Source organism: Hemiscyllium ocellatum, unplaced genomic scaffold, assembly GCF_020745735.1.
Source record: "Hemiscyllium ocellatum isolate sHemOce1 unplaced genomic scaffold, sHemOce1.pat.X.cur. scaffold_529_pat_ctg1, whole genome shotgun sequence".
Taxonomy (NCBI): domain Eukaryota; kingdom Metazoa; phylum Chordata; class Chondrichthyes; order Orectolobiformes; family Hemiscylliidae; genus Hemiscyllium; species Hemiscyllium ocellatum.
In genome coordinates this window covers 346721-362793 of record NW_026869100.1, presented here as the reverse complement: position 1 = coordinate 362793, position 16073 = coordinate 346721, and the positions used below count along the sequence as shown (strand labels likewise).

Here is a 16073-nt window from a genome sequence, read left to right as displayed (position 1 = left end):
CCAATGACCAACCCTGCCCTCCCAGCACCTTCCTCTGCCAATGCAGGAATTGCAAAACCTGCGCCTACATCCCCCCCCCCCCCACCTCCGCTTAATGCCCCAAAGAAACCTTCCACATTCATCAAAGTTTCACCTGCGCTTTCACACATGTCATTTATTGCATCCGTTTCTCCCAACGGGGTCACTGGACACTTTCTCGTAGAGCGCTTCACAGAACATCTTCATGACATCGGCAACAATCATCCCCAACGCCCTGTGACTGAACACTTCAACTCCCCCCGCCACTCTCCAGAGGACATGCAGGCCCTGGGCCTCCTCCACCGCCACTGTGTCATCACCCGACGCATGGAGGAAAAACGTCTCATTTTCTACCTCATGACACTTCATCCCCATGGCATCAATGTGGATTTCACCAGTTGCCCACTTCCACTCCCCTCCCCAACCTTGCCCTAGTTCCAACCTTCCAGCTTGGCACCATCCTACTGACCTGACCCACCTGTCTATCTTCCTCCCCCCCATCTACTCCACCATCTTTTCCGATCTAACATTCTTATTCCCACCTCCATCTATCTATTGCACTCTCAGCTGAATTCTTCCAAGCCCCACCCCTTCCATTTATCTCTCCAACCTCGAGGCTCCTAGCCTTAATCCTGATGAAGGCCTATTGCCCAAAACGTCATTTTTTTCCTGCAACTCGAATGCTGCCTGCATTGCTGTGGTTCTTCAGCATCGCTCTAATATTGACTGACCATTGATGTGTTCAGGGAGTGAATTCAGGAAGTTAAGTTAATTAGCCATGGGTAACGCAGTGATAAGGTCAGCAGTCACACGATGCCAGATTTTATTCCAGCAGGTTTATTTGAAATCACTAGCCAGAGGCCTGCGGGGATAGAGATGGTAACTAGGTCTGGTTGAGATTCTGTTCAGAGTGTCCCTACAGACTCAATTGGCTGAATTGTACTTTCTGTATTGTAGGGAATCTGTGATTCTATTGGAGAGGACACTGCCAGCGCTTACTGGGCTGCTAAAACATTAGAGACGACGCTGGCGGCGTTTATTGGGGATGTAATTTTATTTATTTGTGTGATGGAAAATTTAAAAACTGAACCAAGGAAAACCGAATAGAAGTTTTCCAGAGTATTTGAGGTTTGGAGAGAGTAAATAGGTGGTAAATTCTCTCTTTCAAGTTCGCAAATTTCTGAACGTCAGGCTTTCAAAACCATCGATGTCGGGCAAAGAAATAATGAGAGCAGAATTTCTGTCACTCTGAGAATCCATTTCCAAATATTTAGAGAGACACATTTCGACACACAGAAGCAGTAAGTTTCACCAGGAGAGAGACAGCCTGTGGCCAGGTAAAAGCGTAAATGTGGGTTGTGTGTAGTGGGGGTGGGGGGGGGGGGGTGGGGCGGAGGGAGTCGGGGAGGCGTTGGAAGGTGCGAGGAAACAATGTCTAATTTGGACGACTTTAGATGTAAAGAAATATCGGAAACGTATGCAGCGGAATAACATTGAGCGAAGAACCATTAGAGTTTTGAAAGATTTATATTAATATTCTACATGAAACATTGTAAATGGAACTGAGCAGATTTTGTATATTGTCAAGGAAAGTTATTCCATAATGAATAGGAAGTGGCCCGTCTCTTGGAGGTCGATTTCCTGCTTTAATCCCATGCCTGAAAGATGGGAGGGCAATCGCCATGATGTTGGGTCTGCCAAAGAAACTGAGCATCAAAACTGACATCTTGTTTTGTAGTTTAACCTTCTGTTTTTCTCAACAGTATTTTCTTTAAGCTGAAATAAATTCGGAGCAAAATTGAATGTAACATTAAACGTTCCAATGATATAAATCCAATTCACTTCCGATCATTGCAATGAACAGAGTGGAGTTGCAGCAAAATTAATAAAAAGAAATGAAGAAAACTGCGTTTCCGCGAATTTTAACCAGTTCAGGTTCAGTCATATGAGAAAGCCTATCGAGCTAAAACATCACCTTCACTTCTCTCTCCATATATACTTCTTCACGCGAGAGAGAATCTGTCTGAAGAAATTATGCGTCAAGACAAAATGTGCGTGTGAATGTGACGGCAATTTCATATTTGCTGGTTCATTCTGAGACAGTACTGACACGGAATGAATCAAGGACAGGTATTCCTTCCAAGGACAAGGTCAATTCCTTGGATTTTGCTGGTATTATTATTCGCTGAAAGCAGAAACATAATGCTGTGGATTCGATTCCGCTCAGGGAATTTCTTATCCCCCAGGTGCACCATATGTAATCTTGATGTGGTCACATGTGAGCCTCTTTGCAATGGGCTGAAGTGGCCCAGAGTTTAAGGTGACGGGTTGGTCTTTCATTGCGCATGTGTGGATTTGAATCCTTCTCTGGCTGTTACTGCTATCAAACGCAGCTGTGGTTTCCCTTTGTGCCTCACCTCCTTAATACATATTGGATGGAGAATCTTGCTCTTGCCCTTCATTGCACCGGAGATTTGTGATAAATCGAAACCTCATCAAAGTCGAAATAAAGCAATTTTAACCTGTTGCAATTTAAACTGAGATAATGAAAAGGAGTGCAAGCGTTTCTTTCCTCCTTTCATTCCATCTTGACTTTCTATGAATTTACATCGAATGAAAGCAATACAAATAAGGAGAGATCAGGTCCAATAGTTTATCCAGCTCGATTGTGAATTTTAATGTAAAACACCACACAAACTTTTGATCAGTATTTTAAACAGTCAATTGAATTAGAACTGCAGAAAACGTTTCCAATGAAATGAGCCTTTCATTCTTTCACAATCTTTTGCTGTGTGCATCATACCGGGATCCGTCATCCAGCGTGGTCACCAAGTTGGCAACAATATTAGATCCACCAATTTTCTTTAGCAATCACAGCTTCTGCACATACCCATTTGTGGTGTGCCCAGTGCCATTTCTTGTCTCCAGGCCACAGCACATTTCTTGTTCATGAGATTATGAGCCTAGTTACTGATCTGTCTGATCAGTATGAGAAACCTTTTCTATCACTTCATCCCATCCCCTCAAAATTCGAAACTTATCAATAAAGTAAGGCATTAGACCAAATGATGCAGTAGTGGAAGTCGGGCATTCAGACCATCGAGTCTGCTCGAACATTCAATGAACTCATGGCTGATCTGATAATCTTCAACTCCATTCTCTTTCATTGCCTCGACAAAGCTTCATCGTCTTTCTGATCTGACTGGCACAGTTTGAAAATACACAACAACTCAACATCAACAACAGTTTTGGTAAGGAGTTCCACTGATTCACCGGCCCCTGAGCAAAGAAATGACTCCTCATTTCTGAATTAAATAGGCAAAATCTAATTCTGAGTTCATGTCCTCTGGTGCTCTCTTCATACCAGAGGGCAAACCACCTGCCCGTAACTACCCTGTCAAGATCCCATGAATATTGAACGTTTATAAATGTTATCATTTATACAGATCCCCTCCGCCTCCTTTGTTTCAAAGAGAATAATCCCAGCCGAACCAATCATTCCACGAATCTCCATTTTCTCCTGTGTTGACAATATATCCATAAATCTCTGCTGCTCCCTGCAGCGTCCTTACATTTTATGAAGGCAGGTGGAAAAATTTATGCGAAGAAATGGTTGAAATTTCAAGCACAGGTGGGAACTGGAATTTGAAATTAGACAGCGACTGGAATCAGATTGGTCCACACAAGGTCGAAATACAGTAATGATAACTCTGACAAATGAGAATCTAATCATATCCCACTGACATTCAATGGCTTTACTGAAACCAAATTACCCCGTGTAATCGTCCACGATTACACGGGATAATACTACCCAGAGCTAGTATTTAGGGGGGAAAAAGGCGATATAAACATTTTGACAACAAAATCATGTCCTTTGGTAGACATTTTTTGATCATCAACTCAACTCGTGTCTCCGTGAATCCTACACCATTTGCAAGGCACAAATGAGACGTGGAACATAACTCTCTCCATTTGCCTCGATGGGTGTAACTTCAATAACACTTAAGGAACTGGACACCGTCAATGACAATGCAGTCACTTGATTGAACCCTCTTCAATACCTGCAATATTTATTCCCCTTCACGGCTAAGGCACAATTGCAGCAGAGTGCACCACCTACAAGATGCACTGGAGTAAGTCATCTGGGCATTTTGGACAGAACCTTCAAAGCTCAACAGCTGTACTGACTATAAGGACAAGGTTGGAAGATGCAACGAAACACTGTCATTTGAAAGTTCCCGTCCAAAGCCCATAGCACCCTAACTTGGAAAGGAATCAGTGATAAACTCATTGGTGAAACGATCTTGATGGAAAAAATTGCATACTTCAGCCTTCCATCTTTCATCTTACAATTTTAAAACGTGTTGATTTATGCGGTGACAGGACTCGTGCTCAGTCCGTCAGCTGTTCCCTAACCTGGTGTTTGCTAAATTTCTACTATCATCCACAGCCTGTAGTCAACATTAGAAAATGTCTGAAAAACCTCTCAATTAACTGATTCCCGCCAAGGTTAGAGTGTTGTTGGAGAAGCACAGCAGGTCCGGGACATCTGACGAGCTGGAAAAGTGAACATTTCAGGCAAAGGTCCTTTATCAGGAATGAGATTGGGAGCATATGGGATAGAGAGATAACTGGGAGGAGGGTGGGGCTGGGGAGAAGGTAGCTGAGAGTGCAGTAGGTGGATGGAGGTGGGGGTGTCAGAAAAGTAGGTGGATTGGATTGGTGGGAATGAAGATGCGCAGGTGGAACAGGTCAGGAGGACGGTGTTGAGCTGAAAGGTGGGGACTGGGGTAAGGTAGAAGATGGGGAAATGAGGAAACTGTTGAAGTCCAAATTGATGCCATGAGGTTGAAGTGTCCCAAGGCGGAAGATGAGGATTTCTTCCTGCAGGCATCGGGTGCTGAGGCAGTGGCGATGGAGGAGACCCAGGACATGCATATCCTCGGGAGAGTGGGAGGGAGAGTTGAAATGTTTGGCCATGGGGCATAAGTTTGATTCTTGAGGATGTCCTGGAGATATTCATTGATGTGCTCTGTGAGAAGACATCCAGTCTCTCCAATTTAGAGTAGACCGCATTGGAAGCAACGGATACAAGAAATGACATGTACGGAAGTGCAGGTGAAACTTTGTTGGATGTGGAAGCCTCAATTGGAGCCTTGGAAAGAGATGAGGGTGTAGGTGAGGGTGCATTTTTTGCAATTCCTGCAGTGACAGGAAAAGGTGCCAGGAGGGATGGGTGGGTCATTAGAGGCCGTGGACTTGACTAGGCAGTCATAGAGCGAATGACCTCGGCGGATAGTGGATAGCGTGGGGAGGGAAACATATCCCTAGTGGTGGAATCCGTTTAGAGGTGGTGAACATGTCAGCGGATGATGTGATTTATGCGGAGGTTGGTGGGATAGAAGATAAGGAGCAGTGGGGTTCTGTCCTTGTTGTGGTTGGAGGTGTGGGGTTCATGAGCGGAGGTACAGAACATGGATGAAATGCGTTGGAGGACATCTTCAATCACATAGGAGGGGATGTTCTTGTCTTTAAAGAAGGAGGCCATCTGGTGTGTTATGTGGTGGAACTGGTCCTTTGGGAGCAGTGGGTAAAAACAATGACTGCAGATGCTGGAAACCAGAGGTTAGATCAGAGTGAAGCTGGAAAAGCACAGCAGTTCAGGCAGCATCCAAGGAGCAGTAAAATCGGCGTTTCGGGCAAAAGCCCTTCACCAGGAATAAAGGCAGAGTGCCTGAAGGGTAGAGAGATAAATGAGAGGGGGGTGGATGCAGGGAGAATGAAGTACCGAGTGCAGAACACACCAGATAGCCTCCTTCTTTCGAGACTGCCATTTCCCTTCACACGTGGTTAAAGATGCCCTCCAATGCATCTCGTCTACATCCCGCACCTCCGCACTCAGACCCCACCCCTGCAATCGTAACAAGGACAGAACCTCCCTGGTGCTCATCTTCCACCCCACCAACCTTCGCATAAATCAAATTATCCACCGACATTTCCGCCAACTCCAAACGGACCCCACCATCAGGGATATATTTTCCTCCCCATTCCTTTCTGCCTTCCGCAAATACAGTTCCCTCAGTGACTACCTGGTCAGGTCCACACCCTCCAACAACCCCCCATCCCGTCCTGGCACCTTCCCCTGCCACCGCAGAAATTGCAAACCCTGCGCCCACATCTCCTCCCTCACCTCCATCCAAGACCCGAAAGGAGCCTTCAACACCCACTAATATCATTTATTGTATCCACGGCTCCCGATGTGACCTCCTCTATATTGGGGAGACTGGAAGCCTCCGAGCAGAGCACTTGAGGGAATATCTCTGGGACACCCGCACCAATCAATCACACTACCCTGTGGCTCAAAATTTCAACTCCCGCTCCAGCTCAGCCAAGGAATGGACGTCCTGAACCTCCTTCACCACCGCTCCCTCACCACCCGACGCCTGGAGGAAGAACGCCTTATCTTCCGCCTCGGAACACTTCAACCCCAGGGCATCAATGTGGACTTAACCAGTTTCCTCATTTCCCCTTCCCCCACCTCACCCTAGTTTAAAATTCCAGCTCAGCACTGTTCCCATGCCTTATCCTCCCTGTCAATCTTCCTTTCCAACGATCCACTCCACCCTCTTCCCTGACCTATCACCTTCATCCCCTCCCCAGCTCAAATATTGCCCGAAACGTCGACCTTACTGCTCCTCGTATGCAGTCCGAACTGCTCTGCTTCTCCTTTGGGAGCTGATGCGATGCAGGTGGAGGAATTGGGAATACAGTATACCGGTAGCGCACGAGGTGGGGTCTCCTCTACACTGGGACCAACAGACACCTTCTCACAGAGCGTTTCAGTGAACATTTCCTGGACTCCCGCAACATTCAACCTGAGCGCCCCAAGACCGAACACATCAAATCCACTCCACACTCTCCCGACAACATGCAGGCCTTGGGCCTCCTCCACCACCATTCCCTCACCACCCGACGCCTCATCCCCCATGTTGGGACCCTTCAACCCGAGGGCATCAATGTGGTCTTCACCAGTTTCCTCATCTGCTCACGCACACCTTATCCGAATTCCAGCCTTCCAGCTTGGCACCATCCAACTGACCTGTCCCACCTGTTTACCTCCCTTCCTACCTATCCGATCCACCCTCTTCTCCGACCTACCACCTTTCACCCCATCTCCATCCATCTATTGCACTCTCAGCTAAGTTCTTCCCAGACCCAGTCCTCCTATTGATGTCTCTACCCTTGAGGCTCCCAGCTTTATTCCTGATAAAGGGCTTTTGCCCGAAAAGTCAGTTTTTTCCTGTAACTCGGATGCTGCCTGACCTGCTATGCTTCTTCAGTACTACTCTAATATTGATTTGAATCCAGCTCCTGCCGTACATACTTCAGTCCAACTGATTTCCCTGTCCATTGATCTTCAGCAATCGTGCATGTCGACTCCATAATCTCTTTGTCTGTCTACACCACACAGAATACTCGCTGTCATTGTTTCTTCTCCCCAAATTCATTAACACTCATTGGTCTGAATTCAATTCCATTCAGCATTTTACCGTTCCACCTGATTGTTACATCCCATCTGTCCCTGGCATTTTTAACCATTGTCAACTACACGACCAATTTTTGCATCATCAGCAAAGTTCTAAATCATGGCTCCTGCAACTAAGTCTAAATCATTGATCTACATCAGAATACAATGGCATTTCAGTGGAAACACGCATCCAAACATGATTCATTGCTGGTTGGGATTAACAGCTCCTTATTCTTCCACGGAATGTGGCTATCATTGGACTGAAGAACATTTGTTCTTAATTCTCATTCACCTTGAACTAAGTCATGGGTGAACCACATTGTTGTGGGTCTGGAGTCACATGTTGACAGGATTCATTATGGTCAGAAGATTTCCCTTTCGAAGGGACATGAATGAATGGATTTTCAGCAATATAAAGGTATTTTCGCTGTTCCTGAGATTGGTTTTATTTTCCAGATTTTATTCATCGAATTTAACTATCAGCAGCTGCCACGTTCCAGTCTCCAAATATTACTATCCCAATAGATCGCCGCTGCACTAACAAGTCCCTGCTGCATTTCTCAATTCAAAGAATGACATTGTCAATTCAGATTATCACAGATGGAGAGAGAATAGGGCACGTTTCAATGTTGGAATGTACACTGCATTGGAGTGTTCAGTGGAGCAAGAGATTGATGTGGTGATGATGTGAGCAAAATCAGTTCTTACTGTTAAGATAACAAAATGCCGCTTTGTTAAGGAAAACCTTTGAGAATGCTTTCACCGTGGGCGGCATGGTGGCACAGTGGCACAGTGGTTAGCTCTGTTGCCATGCAGCACCAGAGACCCGGGTTCGACACAGGCGACTGACTGTGTGGAGTTTGCACGTTCTCCCCGTGTTTGCGTGGGTGTCCTCCCACAGTCCAAAAATGTGTTGGTTAAATGAATTGGCCGTGCTAAAACTGCCCGTAGTGTTAGATGAAGGGGTAAAGGTAGGGTCTGGGTGGGTTGCTTCGGCGGGTCGGTGTGGTCTTGTTGCGCTGAAGGGCCTGTTTCCACACTGTAAGTTACCTAATCTATTTCGACCTCTCAGGCTTCCTCTTAGCCAATCCTCAGTGCGGGTTAGCGCTGCTGCTGATTGTTAATAATATGATAATTTGAGACCAATATACCTTTCCACCCCGCCTTTGAACAGAATCACATCCAGCCTCATCTTGGATAGATAGTCAGTTTTTTTCCCTGAGGTCGGGGAGTCCAGAACGAGAGGGCATAGATTTAGATTGAGAAGGGAAAGATATAAAAGAGACCTAAGGGGTAACATTTTCATACAGAGGGTGGCACGTGTATGGAATAAGCTGTCAGAGGAAGTGATGGAGGCTGGTGCAATTGCAACATTTCAAAGGTATTTGGATTGGTATATGAATAAGAAGGGTTTGGGGGGACATGAGCTGGATGCTGGCAGGTGGGACTAGATTGGGTTGGGGCATCTGGTCGGAATGGACGGATTGGACCAAAGAGTCTGTTTCCATGCTGTACATCTCTATGAGTCTATGACCGCGCCTTTTCCAATCATGTCACTGATGCAACAGAATAGCTTCATGCGCTCATTTCCGACACCACTTCCGGTTTGGTGTTCGTGGCTGTGCCATGAAGTTTGTCTGATTCCGGTTCACCGAACTGGAGTTATGTGACTAACTGCAGCAATGGGTACCTCCTTTTATGGGAAAGTTTGTGAAGCAACCGTTATAAAACTCATTGTTATTGAAACATACATTGCACCAATATCCCGCACTCTACCCTGAACATTTTTGTTTCTAGAAATCTATCAAACTCAGTCTTCAACGTGCAGTGCTTGATGGAACCACCACAGCGTCTGGGGATATCGAATTTAAAATTCATCTCATTCTGAATTCCCACATGTCTGCTATCGCTCGCCTAATATTCCTGATGTCATCTGCTGCTCTACCTAACATATCCTCTCTCACTGTGATAATTGCTGGGTTTTTTTTTAAATGCATCTCCCTGCATGACTCATTTATGTTTTGAATGTTAAAGTATTCTGCATTGTGGCCGCAGGAAGCTCGTTCGAATCCGAGTTACTGCAATTTATTCCTTGTGATTCACGCTGAAGAAACACAGAAAGGAATTAGTTGATTTTACATGAAAATATTCTCAGACATTATGATTTTTTTCCATCAAACCCCTTTCCTTCCCTCCCTCCTGCAATCACTTACCTTCTTTAAGTACCGCCTCCCATTTCCCTTACAGTCGCTTTGACATTGACCTCATTCAGTCTGTGCTGCTGTGCTCACTGTTGCTGGGTGACCATGCGCAAATCTCACTATCAGGACCTTCAACCCAGTTGATCCATTTCTATGCCGCGGCTGTGAGATCAATCCTCATGTAACAGCTTTTACCGACATGGACTAGCGATTGTTGAAACATCAGTCTCAGGAAAAGGGCACAGGGCCGCATTGAGGAAAATAAACTTTGTTAAAAAAAAACACCAGGTTCTGTGCACTTCCACATCATTTATTTCACTTGTTCATTCGGCTCTGGCGAGACTATTGTGTGTAGTTATGCAGTTCACATTATAGCAGGGATGTGATCGCACTGGAAACGATGCTGGGGAGATTTCCCAAGATATTGTCTGGGCTGAAGAAGAGATATTGGACAAACTGGATTTGTATTTCTTACAGCAGAGGAGATTGAGGGAGCATGATAAAGATGTACAAAATGCAAAGGGATATGGATAGCCTAGACTGAAAAGCATGTTTCAGTTTGACGGAGATTTCCATCACGAGGGGGCATCGATTTAAGGTCAGAGGCGGAAAGATTACAGTGAATGCGTGGAAATACGTTTGCAAACAGTGGGTGGCTGAAATCTGAAACAAAGTGCATTGCAAAGATTGGAGAGGCAAAATCCACATAACTTTCCCAAGTATTCAGATGTGAATTTGTGATGCCAAGACAAACAATGCTCTGCATCAAGTGATTTAAAAAGGAGTTCGGATAGTTAAGCGATTGTTATTGAGCAATACAGGTACTCCGTTACAAGAGTGGGTTATTAATACCTGTCCTTCCATTCTCGAACGGACATGTCAGAGTAAGAACGGTGCTGTCTGAATCTGCGTCGGGGAGTGCTGCTGCTCCCGGGGAGACACAATGACGGTGACTGTGCCAACACGTGACTTCTGTAAGCTGTACCTAGAGTCGGTGTTGGAATGAAAATCATTAGGTAGTTTTGCTCGTCGTGAGGTGTTTACTTATAGAAGGTAGCTCAGGAAAATATACATCCTACTGCCCTTTCCCCACTCGCCCATACCACTGAATACCGGCACTATGTAGGACAATTTCTCTCTGAATACCATGATCCAGACCTCCTTGGCCCCCAACACTTCCCCATATGGCACAATTGCACGAAATCTCAGAAGATGCAATGCTATTCGTTTACGATGTCTCTCCTCACTGTGTAAAGTTCCAGTGATTCATCTGCCCCTCTCTCAATTTAGCAAACTGCATTTCCAGCTCACAATGTGATCTCGTCAAGACTGGGGAGAGAAAAACAGAGCGGGTGACAAACGTGAGTACACCTACGTTCTGTCTTCTAGGTTGAGCTTCTAGGTTCCTGTCACTGCAAATTCCCACTGTGTTCCTATGCCTCCATGTCAGTTTGGTCAGCTGCAGAGCTCCCGTATGGCCTGTGCAAGTTGGAAGAGTGGCACATCATTTCTGAATGAGAGACCGTGCAATTTTCAGTACCCAACATGGAGTTCAATCATTTTAGACCCTGCATCTTCTTTCACATTCCTGCCCCATCTACTCATACCATTCATTCAAAAGGCGAATAGTTTGGCTCGAAAATTTCTCCCCAGATGCACTAGACCTGCTGATTTTGTTCCGATATTTCTACATTTCTTTTGATAACTTTATTCTGTTGTGATTGCCAGCCTTCAGGAAACGTGTGTTTGCACGGGATTGTGGTCAGAGGAGATTTATCAACTTTCTTAGTGGTGATTTTTAAGAAAATCATAGCATTTGAAATATGATCAGCCAGGAATCGGCTGCTCATTCACAAAACCCACTGCAGATACCCACTGTCTTTCCACACAATTCCCTCCTACGGTTGCACCGAGTGTTTCTATTTATTCAGTGTCTTTTTCCCTTTGGGTGATAGGTTGATGTAGATGGCTGTGGAAAGACATTGACCTGTTCGATCAGCCGTAATTATGTCAAATGGCGGGGTAGCGCTGGCGGGTGAAATGGTTCCCTCCTATTCCTCTCGGTCTGTGCTGTTTCTGACAGAGGGTTTTAAACAATATAATGATGAGGACAATGTGAATCTACACCACGGTAATAGACATGAATTTCGGGCGTTCTGTATCTTACTCTCGATTCTTATCACTTTACAATTTCAACTGAAATTCAATTTACACTTGCATGACATTCTTATGTCTTCAGTATTCATGAAAACTGTGCATTACGTCCTTGGATGAAGCCATGGTGAAGATTAATGATGAGTGCAGTGTGTTTCATGTTGTCTGTAGGATCTTGCAGAAGCATGTTCGTGAAGTGTGGTTGAATCGAATTCTGTGCCGAATTGAAGCCGATCGAGTGAGAAGCCCTGTGATAATGTAACATTTTCTGTAAACAACGCAGCGACCCTTGGAAACCCAGTTTTCAATCAAGTCTATTTTGCACAACATTTTTCTGTATTGCATTAAATCAGTGAGTATTAAAAGGACTCAGTCCCGTTCCTGGTCATTGTGACCAAATGTTCAAGGCAATCGATGGCAATGATAATGATGCTTGACATCGACAGGTGCATTCCTACTCACTAGAGTCACATTGTATTACAGATCACGTAAGCAGAGGAGCTGATAATCCTTCTGGCACCCTGAGACAGTGCGACAATTAATCCCACGTTTTTAGTCTCACTCTATACCAAAAACCAGTTAGCCAGCAGACTGAGCTATACAGCTTCCATTTAATGTAAAGCCAAAACTAACAGCTCAGCACATTAGCAATATGTAGTAATTCACAATTGAGTGGGTTGGTTTCTGAAAATTAAACGTACCTTCTGAACAATGAGTGAGGCTATTCCAAGATTGCCTTCTCTGACTGCGCTGGGACATGACTGATGTGCTCAATGATATGGAAGTGCCAGTGTTTGAGTTGGGTAGACAAAGTTAAAAATGACACAACGTCAGGGCATAGTCCACCAGGTTTATTTGGAAACACTAGCTTTCAGAGAGCCGCTCCTTCATCAGGTGGGTGTCTTTCTGCAGAAACTTGATGTGTGTGTCAATATGCGCGATCGTTTGGAAGATCATCTGGACTTTAACTGACCGTTCGTGGTGTCGATGGTACCCATGACTTAAACGTGTTGGTGTTGGACTGGGATGGTCAAATTTAAAAATCATACAAAGCCAGATTAGAGTCCAACAGTTGACAACCACCTGATGAAGAAACAGTGCACGGAACACTGGTGCTTCCAAATATGCTTGTTCACCTCAGTGTAACAAAAAAAAAGTTTGGATGTGTGCTGAATCTCCACAATGCGCTTGCGCCAACCAAAAGTTGAACCTGCACCCGCCTGATCCGTAGCCAGCTATAAGAATGGCTGTACCACTGGCCAGATGCACAGCTGAAATTTTACAAGCTGCAGAGCTGTGGTGCTGACAATGACATGAGCAATAACAGTAACAGTCACAAGGTGAACAAAGAACAAAGATAATCACCATCAATGATCCACTTCAAATTGTCTTTAAAAAAAACTACCATTCACAATTTGACCTGCCAATCAATGAGGTCGCTGCTGATCAAGAAAATTGCAACTTACTTTGCTGCGTTTACACCATAATTAGAGGTAAACTCCAGCCTAATCATAACATCACATATTCCCATTAATTTTCAGATTTACATTACGTTAATGACCTGATCGTATTTGCAGGAAACTGAACAACATGAAATGAGTGAAAACATCCTTTCAGTGATATAATCCAATGCAGAGTCGGCCAGAAAAGAAAAGATAAAGACATGAAACATTACTCCCATTTCTCTCTGTACCAATGCATTTTCCTGAGTTGGATATTTGCAGGACTTGTCTTTAGTCTCGAAAGTATTAATTGTTTTCTTGGGAAAGTTTCTTCATAAATCAATTAACATCGGAGTTTTGAAACCTATTTTACTTCAGATTAAAATAGTTGAATATCCTTTCCGCCAGCCTAATGTCCCAATCCTCCCTTCTCTTCCATGTAAATACCAGCTGATCCAGGCAAGGTTGGAGCCCCCAACCTGACGTTGCAATGATCCTTGCTGCTCCATGTCAATAGCAGCTTCTCCAATTTAAGTTGGAGCTCCCAGTCTGATGCCTCAGTGCTCCTTGCTCCATGTCAACAGAAGCGGTCCAGTTGAGGTTGGATCTACCACTCTCATGCCAAAATGCTCCCAGGTGCTACATGTCATTAAGAGCTGGTCCTTGTGAGGTTGGTGCTCCCAGTCTGATATCCAAATGCTCCCTCCTCCATGTCAATAGAAGCGGTCCAGTTGAGGTTGGATCTATCACTCTGATGTCCCAATGCTTCCCGCTGCTACTTGTCATTAAAAGCTGCTGCAAGTGAGAGTGGAGCTCCCAGACGGATCTCGCAAAGCTCCTTGCTTCATGTCGACTGAAGCTGCTTCAAATTAGGTAAGATCCCGCAGTCTAATGTTGCAATGCTCCCTGCTGCTTCACGTCAATACAGGCTGCTCCAGGTCAGACTGGATTTCCCAGTCTGATGTCCCAATGCTCCCTGCTGCTCCACGTCAATAGAAGCTGCTCCGGGTTAGGATGGATCTCCCAGCCTGCAACCCCAATGCTCCCTGCTACTCCAAGTAAATAAAAGCTGCTCCAGGTGTGGTTGGAACTCCCAGCCTGCTGCCCCAATGCTCCCTGGTCCATGTGAGCAGACGCTGCTCTAGATGAGGTGGGAGCTCCCAACCCTTGCAACTCACACACCTCTATACCAACTTAGAAATAGTGCCCACTGGCCATTTCCACCAAAGGAGCCATTGGTGGAATATCCGCATCATGTGAATTTAATACTATTTTTCGTCAGCACCGAATCATTAGTTCCAAAATACATTATTTCTTAAATATTGTTTATCATGTGCATATTGCAGTCAATCCGAAGTTAGATAATGATGCTAATTGATGTATACTCAATAAAAATTACATCATATTTTTCATGTTGTGTAACTGCTACTTAGCAAGGGCAATGTTTGTAATGAAATCACACTTTTATTCCAGGTGAGGGAATGTGGTTTGTATTATTTAAAATGAACTTGTCCACTGTGTACAATGATGAAATGGATCTCAATTTCAAAGCAAACTTGGTTACGTTGTCATCCATCTTGACACGTGGTGTCCTCTTCTTTCAACCACACGGGTATTAGAACGAAACGTCTATTAATGACATGCGTATAAAGACACATTAAATCATTTTTCGTGCAAATGCTGCATGAATTTGCGATTATTGACCCACAGTTTAGGTTCAGTCCCTGCAGTGAACATGCTACTTCTCCAGTTGTTCATAGTTCAATGTGATGCATCCAGTGTGTGCATAACGTTTTGGAGCTTGATTCCAACATCTTGTGTTTATCTGTGCCTTGTTCACAGCCGTCATCAATGGCGAGAGCAACGGGCGAGGGAGAGGCCAATGTGTAAGTCTCTCCGTATCCATGCATGGCACCCATATCTGCAAATCTCTACTGTGCATTTATAGCCAGTTCTCGGTGCCCCAACATCCACGCCCTGCACCTTTTGAAATATTTCCATTATTTTGTGCAGTCTCTCTGTGCTCTTCTCACCAAGATGAATCACTTCTACTCAACCTGCTCCAGATTTCATTAACAAAACAGTCATTAAGAATCCCATTACATAAACATGCCATTCGCATCTCTTGTATTTTGGTTTTCCTGTTTCTCTTTCATATGATAAAAGGTCACAGCAGCTTGACTTGAAAAAGAAAATCGCGTTACTTTTCATTATCCCAATGCGATGTACGTTTCAATGCAGTTTAAGCAATTGACTCAAATTATTCTTTGAGATTTTATAATAGCGTCGATTCATATAAATTGACCATTGGAGTTCCAATTTCAATAAGACAGGTGTGAGCATACAAAAATAGCAGCATTGAAAACAGCGACGAGAGTGGGATTCGAACCCACGCGTGCAGAGCACAATGGATTAGTAGTTCATCGCCTTAACCTCTCGGCCACCTCGTCACATATAATAACCAGTGTATGAACTTATGAATAAGTGAATCGCGTAAATTATGCAAAACAGCAGATATTTCTCCCTGGTCTGGTGAAATGCTAAATAGCACAGTACGGTTGCAAGACTATGGTCTGACCTCTGGGTTGTGGGGCAACGGCATTCCCACTGTGACACTCTGCTCACAGTGATCTGAACAAAAATGAAGAAAAGACTATGTAACAAAGTCTGTTGAATTCTGTGAAGATTTGAAGTCAACGGAATGAAGAACCCGAGTAAGAAGGATGTTCC

The 16073-nt window shown here is 44.6% G+C and overlaps 1 non-coding gene across 1 annotated transcript; it reads right to left on the bottom strand.

The window, feature by feature from the left end:
• Positions 1-15711: 15711 nt before the first annotated feature.
• On the bottom strand, positions 15712-15793 carry trnas-acu (transfer RNA serine (anticodon ACU)). Its single transcript has one exon. It is a non-coding gene; the product is annotated as a tRNA-Ser (tRNA).
• Positions 15794-16073: the final 280 nt, after the last annotated feature.